Source organism: Bombus affinis, chromosome 5 (assembly GCF_024516045.1).
Source record: "Bombus affinis isolate iyBomAffi1 chromosome 5, iyBomAffi1.2, whole genome shotgun sequence".
Taxonomy (NCBI): domain Eukaryota; kingdom Metazoa; phylum Arthropoda; class Insecta; order Hymenoptera; family Apidae; genus Bombus; species Bombus affinis.
In genome coordinates this window covers 11,682,104-11,696,870 of record NC_066348.1, presented here as the reverse complement: position 1 = coordinate 11,696,870, position 14,767 = coordinate 11,682,104, and the positions used below count along the sequence as shown (strand labels likewise).

The 14,767-nt window shown below is 38.1% G+C and overlaps 1 long non-coding RNA gene across 1 annotated transcript; it reads left to right on the top strand.

Annotated features, from left to right (window-relative positions):
* Positions 1-11,652: 11,652 nt before the first annotated feature.
* On the top strand, positions 11,653-14,673 carry LOC126916861 (uncharacterized). Its single transcript, XR_007710751.1, has 2 exons — positions 11,653-13,257; positions 13,329-14,673. It is a non-coding gene; the product is annotated as an uncharacterized LOC126916861 (long non-coding RNA).
* The last annotated feature ends 94 nt before the right edge of the window (positions 14,674-14,767 follow it).

Sequence of the window (14,767 nt, the reverse complement as noted above, 5' to 3'; positions counted from 1 at the left end):
TTGTTTTTCCGTTTGGTGATTTTAATAAAAGATTAAATAGATCAAAATGTTTTTTCTTTATTACATATTAATATTCCTTTTTATGCTCATGATTTGATAAGTAAGCTTCAACATTCTGCTAAAACTCTACTCATATTTACCATTCTTTTGTCGCGTATATGACAACTTAGCAACGGTGGCATTTACGTTTACCGTTGATGGTAACGTTCGAAATGATTTGTAGACGTTTCGTCACGAGAGAGGACTTTTATGAACTTTGATGAACTGCCGTTTTAACGTGACAAGCCTAAATGCGGCAGGGCCATCCGAATACGAAGTTGGAGGAGGAAGCAAGGAGTATCGTACCGGATGGCTAATGCACAAACACCTTCCGGATAACGGTAAGACTGCATGGTGTGCAGTGGTTTATTGCGGTAGTAGACGGTATTACGTGCCTTAACGTGCCAAGGATGCAGGTGCCGCGCCTCTTGTTGATTAATATTCGGCTCGTTGATCTCCTTAAGTCAAGCGATTCGAACAGGACAACCGGTCGTCCTCCTCCTTCTGGAAGTTCTCTCATTACCTTGCCCTGAATCTCCTCGTCGACGTTACTCCGCGCGTATATGCATATTTACAAGCTATGCTTTCAGCCGATATTACTTCGTTTACAACGATATATGTAATTCGTCTTTGTTCCTTGTTAATTTAATCAGCCTTTCCCCTGGTAAAAAATTCGACGTCGAAGGCTTACTTCGGTATACTTGGAAACACGTTGTTCGAGGTATGCGAGAGTCTCCAGCCAAGGATAGCTGGAGACACGAATGCCGGATCAGGCGATGAACGGGGTGAAAATAGCAGCGTTACAGTTCGTATGATTAATCCGATCGCTTGCAATCACGCCGAGTTTCTCATGATTTCTAATACGGAATAGCGTAAGCGGAAAATCTTGAATGATTTCTCATGATTTTTAACACGAATCCCGAGAAGTTTGGTGACGAAACGTGGTGTAATTCGTGATGGGACGAAAATCCGGTCGTATAATATAGAACAAGGCATTTATAAATTTTAAGCTTTCACAGTAGTTGACAGTGATTGACAGTAGTTCGCAGTGTTCTTGCACGTTTGCATCAACGTAGTTTGTTTCTTCAGGGCAGAGCTGAAGTTGGAACAATTTAAACACGATCAATCCCAATTCGATAGAATTATTCTAAATGTTACGCCATGTGCGTAACTTAACATAGATTGTTGTATAAATTGATTAAAATTATCATTACGTTGGGTAAAACTATCATTGGGAATGATCTAGAATGTTTTTCGCGAACAAAGAATAGCCAGGCACGACGTTTTTTAAAGTTACCGTTACGTTCGGGTGTTTTGTATGCCAGTGATATCAGTTGGTGTCACCGGAACCGTCGAAGGTGTAACAGACTCGATTCGAGGAATTATGCGCCCCGTGCTGTATAATTATATTCGTAATTGACGTAACCGAGCGGGTCGTTGTGGTTTTTGATTTATGGTCAATGACACGACAGTTCAGCCCCACTAAATCATCTACAGAAATGGTTTAGAAAAGCTTACGAAAGATTGCGTACGATGTAGAATCTTTATATCGTCTTTTATCTGGCTAGCAGATCTCGTTACGGATATGTGTTTAGCGAGTTCGATGCACGTAAAGCGTTAGCCTCGCCGTCCTTAATATATATTTCATTTGTTGCATTCATTAATAAAATTCTATATTCCATATTCATTACGGTGCACGTCCATGGATCAATTACGAGCGTCCTTCAAATAATTTCTGTTCGCATAAATCTGACTTTCAAATTTGTAAAATCACATTTTCGTATCCCAAATTATTGTAATTTAGGTTTATTCAGAAATACACGACCTTTTATAAATATCCAGGTACAAAATTACATTCAAGGACCAGGACATTTAACTTTATGTTACATCAGGAACCAAGCAGAAACTTAAAATGGGAGAAAAATATTGTATGTATAAATTACACATGTATAAAGTATAGTTGGATTGCTAAAAGATTATCGAAAACAGTGTTTTATTTGATACGATATCGAAATCTTGGAGTATATATATGCTGCGCTTTGTCTTAGTTCGACAAGGATGCACACCGCTCTCGTCGAACAAGACGGTCTGGCATACAGTGCACCATTCCACTTTGTGCATCGACGAGATAATCTCGCTTTTTATTCGCTTGCCGTTTATTTACGAATATCAGGGTCGTCTATTTCTCCTGCTCACATGACTATTTTGCGATCAAATTCTGTAAAGCAGTTTAAATGGTAAATTAAATTAACGATTAAATGGTTAATTTTGCAATCAACAACATCTAGATTCCAGCTATTGCGCTCTTATGCGCTCTTGCCACGTTCTTTTCCGGGGGATATCTGAACAAATGTGAAATGATCAGAGTATTGAATGCTCGAGAGCATAACATTACGTGTAGCACGTGCAAGAGCACGCGTTTTCCTACGATCAGCACGCGACGTTGCGATTCCATAGCTCGCGTCACAGTATTATACCCGGTAGCTTCTTCTCGCGAACATACGTAAGGTAAGTCGAGGTAATGTCTCTTTCGAATTGCATAATGTGAGAGAAGCGCCACGGAGACGAGCGTTGCAACGAGGATGGAACGGGTTGGCCGCAGCGTTGGCTTTTGCCGACGACCCGACATGCTTTTATCTGGCACGGCGCATCATTCGCCGAACGCAATGGTGAAAGTCGACTACTAGCTGCGACAAACGCTTCAACATCCGAAATATTCGATTCGGTTTTTGTTCTTCACTTTGGTTTCAAACCCTAGTTTCTGTGCTTGCTTCAAAGGATTTCTCATCTCGTCGATTACCATCGATGATTTGGAGGTAAACTTTCGAAGTGCATCGGTTCATGATCAATATACCGCGGACATTTATGCAAATTCATATCTTTAGGAATACAATTTAAGAAACGGAACATATCGTCTTATACGTATTCGACGAGTGTAACTTGAAACCACGTTGTAAATTAATAGCGAGAAAATAAAAATTTTGCTACGTGATATAGAGTGATGTTAATTAAGTTCATATAATTAAATTATTCAAAAATTGGATAATGCTAAGAAAGCGTAACTGTCCGTTGTATATGAGATTATATGTTACACGAAAGAGAAACGCGTAATTTAAACATTCACGGACTTAAGACGACCAACATACATATGCATACTCAAAACCGTAACTATTATAATCCTAAGCTATTACGTAATACGTGTACCCTAATTCCTGCACTCGTTAAAAATTTGTATCAAACATTTCGCGCAAAATTCCAATGTTTCGTATACCTCACTTAAATAGAGGAGTACCAACGACTTGTAATTAACACGATGCTCATCTAACGAGTTACACCAGCTGTGTTTAAAAAAAATATTTCTAAAAAGAGCCGCGAGGAATCTCGGATTACGACAACGAATAACACGAAATTAGTAAAGTTATCTAACGTTTCTCGTGACGATCACGAACAAACGTTTCCTGGTCTTGTATCTATCGCACCCCTTGATAAACATCATTGTCACTTTGACTTAAAATACTTTGTTAAGTAGTTTCAACAGTACATGTCGTACACGTTAATCGTTGTCAGGTCCGGTGTTAAAGAAACCAACGAAACGTTTAATTCTAGTCAGATCCCTGAAAGGCTCATTGACAATTAAGTCTCGACCTAACGCGACTTCGCGTTCGTGCAACCGCAAACCCAAACGCAAACACCAATATAAATACTACCATTAATCGCTAGTTTGTTACACAATACCTTTACGTCAGACATTTTTGCGCGATGCGACGATGCAATGTATTAAGGTGCGTTTAGACCAAACAAAGTTCATGTAAGCGATTATCGAGCAATCTGTCCGTAACCTAATTTACTTCGAAAGAGCTTCTTCCACGACGAGTGCGAGCGAACGATTCGGCGAACAAACACTAAATGACGAGATTTTATATAATTATTTTACATAACAATATTGTTAAGTTTATTTACTTATCCTGTTAATTTCGGCAGGCCACGCTATTATCGTATTATTATCGTGAAAATCGCCTGCTGTTGGAAGATGAATTTGATTAAAATAAAATCGTCCGCTTGGTCTAAACGCACCTTTACGATCACTCGCTAATAGCGAAACGAATATGATGTTGCGATCGATCGCCATTGTTGCACTGGTGAAAAGGAGGAAGAAGCTGACACATCATCGACGGGGGCGGACAGAACATAAAAGTCAGCGTTGCGGCGACGTTTGGCACAAGTGAAAGAGGATGATGAGGTTGTTGACACCACGTCGAGAGGTGTTCTTTGTGCGCGCGCGTTCCTCGACGCGTTTCGACGCCTTCGTCATCGACGTCGCGTCGTTGGCGAGTGCGTCGACGCCACTTCGAGAATGCCGATCAGGGAACCTCCTCCTTGGACGCGGTTTGCATTTCTATTTTGCGTTTCCTCCGCGATCATATAGCCCGATATGAATCTCTGTCATGTAAAAGTCGTAGGCTATTTCATCGCGGAGAAGATAGATATTCCAAGTTTTCAATCTAATTTTAAGATTTATATTGTTACGATTTTTTGACAGAAATATAATTTAACGTTAACAGCGTTTGTCGATAAATCAAGCGTTTCTAAGTTTCCTCTATTCGAAGTTACATTAAAATAGCCAACGTTTAACAGCTTTTGCCTACTTCTTCGTCGTTACTCATCCACTACAACTACGTTGTCTTACTGAAAACTAGAGTATTATTTATTAGATGATACAATACGTTTCCTTTATATACTTAGTATTATTACTACGTAATTTATGTAAGTAGAAACTCAGTAACCGGTATTATTACCTCAATTGAGGAAAACATTTCAGCGTGATAAAATACAAATTACTCGACATGTCTAAGTATAGCATTACGACGATATTTTCTAATTAGCAAATCTATCCTCTTCTAACCTTCATAGATGCAGGTTTTCTAGTTACTACTACAATAGAAGCAGTACTTCGTTAAAAAATTGTATCAAGAACGTTATTGCTTATTACTCGATAGATATCTCGTACCGGCATAAGTAGTTATCCTAAATGCAAATTTTAAATCTTTGTATGTAAGTTCCAGTCGTTGGAAGCGGTTTATCGCGGAGGTGATTCGTTGGAAGAAAGTTCTAGTAACGATTTCGAAATCAGCCCAGATATTCACGTTCCGTCGGTCGGTTCGTCTGTCAGTTCGTCTGCCTGGCACGTCTTTTCCCTTTCGCGAGAATCCGGCTATTTTATTCCGCGAGGCGTTCAAACGGTTTTCTCCTGTTCGCCTTTGCGCGCCGCGACTTTTAAGTGTCCCCCAGTTTTCGATTGACGCGTCATCGTCGACTTTTCTCCATTGCTGCATAAAGGAGGTCCCAGTTGTATCCAACGATTGGCAAATTTACCTGTTCCAATCGTTTAGCTCGATGAGATCGTGTCGATCAGCGAGAAAATTGTGGGAGAAGACATTGCAGGATAATCTGGATGATCGCGTCTCGCTCTATTGGTTAAGATGTTCGATTGACGGTGAAAGTAATCGCTAATTGTTATACATTTGGTTCTGGTATTTTGATCGATGCATTTGATACTAAAGTGCTTGTTTATTAAGATATTTTTACAATAAATATAATAAATCAGTTACAGAGCAACTGGCCCGTGTTATATTAACATCCTCTTTCTCTCTCTCTTTTTATTTTTTACTTAAATTTTAAGTAAAATTTGCTTCGTCATCTAGAAGTTCGTTGATCGATGTTTCAACCTACTTGAGAGGTGCCTAAATGAGGTGCGCCTATCGCTGTTATTACACATTTTACGCTGTTCGCGTCGGCTTTCCTTTAAACAAAGGAAGCAAGTCATTATCCAGAAGAAAATGATTTACTTCGGCGAACTGAAAAGGTTAACGAACGTCCAAATTTATATTCCACGCTTACTGTTCCGCGATTCTTTGTTGCTTTGCGCCTATGCCTGTCGTGTCCGGTGCGCACGGTGCACACAAACGAACGGCCGAACACGTATCCAGGTATTATAATGAGAAACCGTTAGATCTCGTGGCCGATTAGCCAAATGGAAAGAGGGAATCCTTGTGAGCGAAACCGATGCAACCAGTGCTGCTGCAGTGGTTGCACTCCGTTGCAGCGACGCGCTATCTTATGGTGAAGTCGATGGTTAGATACATCTAGAACGGAACAGAGATTGTTCGAGATTTTTTTTCCACTATGCCTCATCTGAACGCAATTTCATATCCTTTCCTTTTGTAGATTTCTTTGTTCCAGATTGACGAGCGTTTCGAAAGAATAATTAAAAGCGCATAACGCGTTCTATTCAATGTTTTTTCATTTCTTACAAAATAGGATTATGCGTTATTTGAATAAAACACTCGCGACACTTTTTTGTCTATTAGATTTAGAATAAAAATCTTGTTACGCGCAAATTACATCAAATTATTTATCTTGAGATGATTCTAATAACACGAAACGCGTTAATTGACGATCATAAAAGGTAACGTAATATTTTTCAATGTGCTAGAGGTATGCTCGTTATGTCACGTGTAATGTAATACACGTATACGTGAACATAATACTCTAAACATAACATGATGAAAGAATACATGGTAAGCATAATGTTTGATAATTTGATTACATCTGTGTCCCTATTTGGCTATTATTTAATTTAGATATCTGACGTAGATCTTTCTGTTCCTTTTCTCTAAACCGTTATTGCAAGACATATGAACGTTGCATCGCTCCTCGGAAAATGAATTGAATGGTGAATAAATTCTTGGATAAGCTTCTTTTGCTCATTGTGCACGATGGAATTAATTAGCAGAAAACAAATAACGTAATAAAGAAGTATGAGGAAATTACCATCATTTCTCACCGTTCAAACTACGATTCTTAATGCTTATGTTCTTTTCTTACTTAAATCGTTATTTATTTTTTGTACTTAAATAAGAATTATCAGCTCGATTAGTTTGTGACGTGGGTTATGATCCAAGGATACGATAGATCTACGATAAGCGAGAATATGGGTGAATGCGTAACTTTAGGGTATATTATATTTAAATATCGGCGTAGATCTATCGCCTGGGGGTTTGTCCGTTTCTTAACTCGCCGTTAACGATTGCCCAGCGAACGACTTTCAGATCATTTTATCCTTTTTCAGGACGATAATCGGTATTTATTTGCTTTCTAAAATATGAGTCGAATAAATGCGTTTTGTAGAAAGGAAATCGATATGACGTGTTCACGATATAATTTATACAAATATATAATTTATAATATTACGACATTATCGATTTTAACGAAAAAATATTCAAATAGTTTGATTAAAAATTTCAGAAGTGGGATAAAAATAATGTAAACGCGATACGCGACGTACCATACGGCAAATGCCTCCTTCCTATAACTCCTCGAACTCTATCAATTTTTCACTAAAAATCGTTTCATCGCTTTTGCAACAGAATAAGACGGTCATTTGAAATTGGAGAGCATCGTTGAATTTCAAGGACGCGCAGATCGCTCGCATCCAAGCGTGGCGGTAGAAATTTTTCTGGATGAGCAACGACGTCAATGGCGAGCCTAATCGACAGACCGTCTAATCCGGTCGCGAGACTGCAATCGGCATAAGTTAGAAACGGTATGGCATAATGGGCTGCGTTGCGACACTACGCGTGGGCGCCACTGCAAGGCGCAATGCACTTATGCACTTACATATAAAAGGATGCGGCAAATCTGTAACGGAGCGGCGTTTCCAAGCGAAACGAACGGAGAGAAGCGACACATACGGGCAGAAACGAGACCACGAAGAATCGAGATCACGGAGAAAGTAAAACACAAAGAAAGAGAGGAAAAGAGGCAGAGAAACTACTGGTTCGACACGGTCATAAGCGATAGAACGAGAATATAAATCCCTGTTACGAGGACTCGCGATAGACGAAAATCTAAACTGGCACCTTTATCCTTGAAATGAAAAAAATATCGATATTTTTAAAGCTATTCCTTTGCTAGTCTATGAGAGTAGACTACCTAAGCTGAATGTAGATGAACGAGAAAGTTGGACAGACAATGAGGCGAAAATCGTTGCAAAGTGAGTTCGACTTGGGTAAAACGATGAAAGATGAACGTGGCGGATAATTGACGGTTAAATATCGGATATATAATTCATTGAGTGAAATCCGTGTAAGCTTACATAGAGTATGTTACTTATAACTCATGTCAGAATACGGATCAGTGTGAAAAGCAATCGGTTTTAATATTTAGGGAAATGATAAATTAAATTTAAAATGATTTATGAGTTTCTGGATGTCCTGTTTCACAATGAGAGTCTAATGGATGCCGTTATTTGCTCGTTTTACTTATCTAACGATTTGTGAGTGAATTCGTATCTCTTGTAGACGCGAGTCTTCTTTCGAATAATTTGTCGAACTTCCTACGATATCATTAGTGAATTTTGATAAGCGGCGTATAGTTCACCGAATGGTACTGGATATTTATCGATCGACATTCATCCGAAGTATCCAAATAAAGTTCGTGAAACGAAAGTGGAAAAGGAAAGGAAAAGCAGTGAAATGATAGGAGAAACAGGAGGGAAAAGGAACTGGCAGCAGATGCATAGGTCGGAATGCGGCATCGGTTGCCCAAGGAGAACCACTTCGCGCTGCGCCCTAGATATTCCACAGCAATCCGTCGTTCGACGTCGACTCTACGTGCGCCATGGCGTCGACTCCTGCATGCATAAGGCTATTTAATCAGTTAGCTATTTTTGACGAGTATACTCGTCATGAAGAAATGGCAATATTTTGTATTGTGACAAGCCCTGTCAGTAATAAAATTAAAAAATAGGACGGTCATTTCGTTGTAGCTTAATTCTATATTATAACAGCCACATATACTCTGTGCTTGACGAGTATACTCGTCATCGTTTACTTTTTGCGACACATTTCAGATACACATTTTTCAAAGTTTCCAAAGAGTTCGAAACAGCTAACTTGTTAAACAAATAATTATCGAACACGCATGCGTTCCCATCTTTGCGTTCTGGTGATCTTTCAACTCTTTGCAGAGCGCAGCTGATCCGATACATACGTGAAAAATGTTTCTGCAAATAATTTTAAACAAACGTCGTAGATTTTGCAGAGTAATAAGGATTAATAAATAGATGTATAATACGATAAATTTCCATGAACTATAAGCAGCTACCAGATTGTAAATTTGTTGAGTAATTTCGAATTTTTGTGAGTAGATACGATCAAAGAAATGCAACTCCAAATATAACTTAGTTTCACCTTCTAAATATTTTATTACCTAAATTTGATAAGCGACGCATAGTTAATAGAATGATACATCATTGCATATTATACATAGACAGGGTGGACAAGGGATGAAAAAACAATTAAAAAAAAAAAAAAAAACGATGAATCGACGATAGAAATTTCTATAAAGCCTCACACGCTGTTTAGATAAATAAAATTAAAATTGACAACAATTCCTTCACTGCATTCGGCATATGACAAAATCACATTTTGTAACTTTTTTTAAATAAATAGATGCTTCGCTTCGTTGCCCGTTCTTGATAATTCACTAATGGAATTATATTACCTGGCATAAACTTTTCTTCCAATCATTTCCCAAATATTTTCCACGTGATTCAAATTTCGGAACAAGCTGATCACGTTAGAACCTTGATATTTTTTTGATGTGGCCATTATTTCGTATGTCTCGATCGTTGTGATCGTTGTGATAAATAAAATTATCACTTTCGATTCCTCCCTGTGAATGGTACTAAAATCGTGTTTACATCATACATACCCTCGTACATATATTATATACGTTTCTTTCCTAGTTTCCCTAAAATGGTATCACACACAAATTTGTCGTTAGTATGGAACAATTATATAAGATTTTAGGCATCGTACCGTGTCTATCACATAGACTCAATGAAGAATTTTTACAGTCACGATTTCCACAAACTTAAGTTGTGTTCATTAATATTCGTAATCGCCTAATACAGTGACCGACCAGCGAGACATACCGCTATCGAATACGTATACGTATACATACTTAGACTCGAGACGAGTCGCGGTTTCTTCCGCAATCGGCTTGGTAATAAAGTCGACTGCCTCGCCAGCGGTAAATCGGCCGCCGTGTCGATACGCTTCGCGTGAGATAAGAAATGCACGCGTGTATATTGGTATGCACGCGAAGGAGTATACGGGAAACGTAGGGTGAAAATGTAAACCGAGGGGAAATGTTGATTCGCTTTGCATAGATTGGAAAACGTAAGAGTGATTCGTTTGCTCTTGTTGTGGCGCGCGCGAGCGCATTATTCTCGCTTTCTCCTGATCGTGATTCGGTGTCTATGTATTGAGAGTAGCCGGCGGATGGTGTGCTTAACGAGTTAACGATGATCGCACGCAATTATGCTTATGGTTGGAGCGGATCGACGCGTTACGAGGATGTTGTCCGATTTTCTGGCACGGTGTCGTGCACGCGAGCGTTCGCTTCTCCGGTTGGATATATCATCCAGCGGAGAACGTAATCCTTACGCTTAGTTTCAGTGTCGAAATTACTGCTTTTAAGTCGAAAGTATCGATGTTCCAACGGATCCGACGAAATTTCAGTGAAAGCGCGTAGTTTTGTAATTATGATTTACTGTACTCGGACGTCTGTATTTCTACTAATTTTCTAGTTCTCCTTTGTGTTTGTAATAATCATTTGGTTGGTATAATTCTTCCTGCCTCGAGTGGCAAGACTGGAATCATTTACACGATGCATTTCAATAACCATTCTAAGTTTATATTAGGTCGAGTATTAAGACGATTGGCGATTTCTTAAAACAGCACGTTGTTATTAATTTTCTACAAAATCTATTTTATCTTTCTTATCAACGAGTAAGTCGATTATCTCATTTCGTTATTTCATGTGTGTTTTATAAAAAAAAGGTCCAGACACGTGTGGTTTCACAGTATTTGAACGATTTTTAGAATATTCTATTCGAGATGCGGACACCAGTGGAAGACGAAGAAACTTATCAGTCAACCCAATATTATCTTATATACCGCTTGTTATTGCCAAATCAACAAACGAATAAAAAATTAAGGTCACGGCTATGCATCATCCTCGCCTAAATCCAATTAAGTTACAAATTATTGGAGCCATCTCGGTTTTCGTGTTCGATTAATTTAATTGGAGATCAGTCCCTGATCCTTGCCACCTTGGCGTCACCGTTTCTCTGTGTCGAGACGAACAGACGAAAAGACGAAGAAAGCAGCCTTCCACGTTGGCCCGATGGTGAAAGTCGTCCAAAATGTCACTGGAGTTTAACCTTACTGCGAATATGTGCTTACGCACGGCTGAGGTGTTGCGGGACAAGGCAGCAGCCGATGCGAAACTAAATACGTATAATATTATGGCTTATTGCATAATTCTTTTTCTGACATCGCGAATACATCGGGATGAAGCGATAGAGGTATAGACGTGGTTTTACCTTAAGGTCATGCATGTACAAGTTCCGAGCCTGTTTCGAGAAATCATAGTCTTCTACTATAATTAGGAGACCGAATAGTTATAAGGAACAATGGAAAAATACACATACGCGTTGAAATTTTCTAGAACTTTCTCTAGAACGATATGATGTTCGGAAATTTCTTCACTGGCGATGGAGTTATTCTTTTAACGTTTGATTAAAATGCACGCTTACGTCGACGAATTATGAATTACATAAATATCGAAAGGTCTTTCGTTGGAAAGTAGACACGGAAAGCAAGATCGCATCAAAAAAGCGTGTATTATAAATATTTCTCGAATGTTTTAACAGGTTTAAAGCGATCGTTTAGAATCTTAGTCGATACATTTTGTAATAGGTGTATCATTTATAATAAATTACGTTACAAAAGACTGTAAAAGATGCTTTCGAATATTTCAAGCTCCTCAATTATTTTTACATAGCACGGTTTCGTGTTACAATCTTACGTTATTGGAACGTAAATTGAAAAACACCTGAACGTATTGTTGAAAAGCGAAGAGAAAGGGAAAGTGGCCTTCCATTTCTCAAACGTCTACCGGCTGTCGTTGACGCCATCGACCTTGCCAGATGCCGATCGTTATTTTCTACAGGAAAAACGGATCATCGATGTTGGCGAACGTTGTGACTTCATCGTTGATAATGTACAGCGTTTTCTCTTTTTCTTTTATGTCCACGAATAACGAGTAACAATTGTTCGAAATCTTAGTATGAGTAATATGTCTGTTCGTACCTTTTAGTGTTTCTATTTTTATACAAAATGTATGTATTAACCTTTTCTATTATCTTGTACAGGGATTATGTACGCTAAAAAGCTAAGCTAAGCTGTGCAGCCCTGAAAATATTTGCTTTCATATACAGCGTGAAGCAAAAATCAAGATTTATTCAAAAAATCTTACACGTATGTTGCATAAATAAAAAATTGATTGAAAAGATATGACGTACGTAGAGAAATACAAATTAACAATATTTAATACAATACAATAATAATACAAATTAATAATTAATAGTAAAAAACATAAGTATGTCTGTACGAACCTGATTTTTGTAAGTGTTCGTAAGGTGTTTGGTAGAAATGGTTCCGTACATGTATATATCGAAGCAAATATTTTTCAACTTAGCACTGCATAGCACAGCTTAGTTTTCTGGTGGATCTTCCGTTTAAATGCGTATGCAGATGGTTAACGTGTTTCAGGAATTCGAGGAAAGTTTGTCCTCGCAAAGTTGAAAGACAATCCCTCGGGGCTTCCCCAGCCTCTCGTTATTTTCTCAGAACCGGATTTTGAAACCACAATACATATAAGTATCACACTGGTTCGCCCCTATCCATCCGTGCATATACATATAACTTTCTTACAATTAGATAGCAACCTACCGGTGTTGCACAACCTCCGGCAAGGTGACCTAGTTGTACCTTCGATCGATGTAGGTTGGAGAACCTTCAGATTCGGTCAAGCTCCCTCCGTGCTCTTTGTTCCCAGGTGAACGTCACGATAAATATCGTTCCTTCGCTTTAGTTTGACTATAACGTTTCTCGAACTTACAGCCAATAGTTAGAATAGTAAACATAGTTATACTTTTATTATCGGTTGTTTATTAAGATATCAGATGGAACGAGAATCTAGCAAACGGATAAAAAACGAACAAACCGAAACACGTGAAAAGAATTAGATAAATATATCAATAGTTCGGTTCTCTCAGTTTTGTATCAGTCATCACGAACGATATAGGTGAGTTCGATTTACAGATATTTTTATCGTGTTAATTAATAAAATTGAATAATTTTCTCCTTTCATGTAAGTATTATAGATCGTAGAACGCATTTCTAAATAGAACTCTGGTTGTACGAGTAACACAAATAGCGAGAGCGGTAAGAAGGTAGGAAGAAAGGAATGGCTGGAGAAAGAGAGAATCCGTGGAATTCGAGTCACACCTAGAAACAATGACTTCCAAGAGATATTTACCTCTCGAAGGGAAAAAATCACGGAGCGCAACGACGAGACGTGGGCGAGGAAACCCACAGCGTCTTCCTCCGTTTCTTTTTCATTTCTTTGATCGAAGCTACCCTGAACTGCATACAGAAGAAGGCTGGTAAGCACGAGAGTAAGTAAGTACCAGACTCTCTATGCACTAAACATTCGTGTGTTTCGCGTGTGTCACGCACGAGAAATGCAGTTAGCCCGCCCACGCGGTTTCGCGGAAACCCGGCCCTGAAACAATGCGTGCCTCGAAGGGTATATGACCTAAACTTGCCTCAGGAATACTTAGCGACCATGTGAAAACGTTTACCGAAAGAACCTTCATCTTTCTTCTTAAATTCGCTGGAAGAAGATCAACGCGTTATAGATAGTTGTTACCATGAATTTATTAATCGCGTTACAGGTAGTTTTGATTAAGCGTAATTGGTAAAATTTAATAATTACAGCGATGACAAGAACCATTGTCATATTCTCTTATTTTTCAATGATGCATTTTTTCATTAGATTTTACACGTCACGTTCATAGCGTTAAATTTTTCTAGTCGTACGAAAGCGCTGCTAAATGGTAAGAAATTTAATATATTTGAAGGTAATTAGTTGGTATGTAAATGCAATAAGAAATACAATATTGTGCCAATACTTTCCTGACAACTTGTCTATGAATACTGAAAGAAGATGCATTTAATTAAAATTGTTTGCATTTGTGTTTTTAGAATTATATTCAAGATGTGCGAAGATGAAGACCTGTAGACTCTTGTAGACACTGTAACTGTGACTTAAAAGTCATCGTTATCCTCAATATTACATAGTAATAGCATTAATACGATATAGCGAATAGTAGTATAATATACTAATAATATACTCCGATCATATATAAATAGTAGAGAGATAAGCTACTTTTACTATCAACTTTCATAGATTTCAAATCGCTTTCATCTTTCACCCAGGTTTATGTAATATTTAACGTTACAACTTCTTAATGTTATTAGTCGTAGATGTAGAAAGAGAGAAAGAGCGTAATTTATAACATTTTAGAGCAGTACAACTCATTAACTGATAAACAACGAAATTAGTTGATATTGATATTGTCAATATTGAATGTGATAGTGATAATAGATAGATATTGATAGTTGATATTGATAGTGGTATTGTCAATATTAGTAATAATGGTAAAAACATGCTGGATTTATAAAAAAAGAAGTTACAAATGCAATGGAAACAGTAAACAGTAAGATTTTTGTGTAGCAGGTGCTACCGAAAT